Here is a 453-nt window from a genome sequence, read left to right on the forward strand (position 1 = left end):
AGCACGCAGGAAAACTTGTGCGGACACAACCTAGCCATGTGCAAACACACGCTGGGCGAGGGCGAGGTGGCAGCGGCGCGGCGGAGGCACCGCGGTCCCGGCGGCTGCTCCAGGGCTGGTGGCCTGCGCGCGGGAGACGCGCGTGCCAGGCCGCGCGGGGGTTCCGGGCTAGACGCGCGCATGAAGGGCGTGCCCACGTCAGGCGCGCGGGAGGGTGAAGACTGCCGCCCCTCGCTGTCCCGCACCGGCCCCGCATCCCTGCAGTGGGCAGCGGGCCCCACTCGGCGGCCCGGGGCCCGCGCCTCACTTTTCAGCACTTGGAACTTAGCTTCTCGGCTTCCGCTCTCAGGACTCGGGCCACGGTCCGGCCAGGCGGGGAGGGGCGTGCGGGCCGCCCTCCGCACCTCCCCCAGCATTTAAGGCGGTGGCGGGACCGGCCGGGCGGGGCGGGAG

Source organism: Chrysochloris asiatica, unplaced genomic scaffold (genome assembly GCF_000296735.1).
Source record: "Chrysochloris asiatica unplaced genomic scaffold, ChrAsi1.0 scaffold00345, whole genome shotgun sequence".
Lineage (NCBI taxonomy): Eukaryota > Metazoa > Chordata > Mammalia > Afrosoricida > Chrysochloridae > Chrysochloris > Chrysochloris asiatica.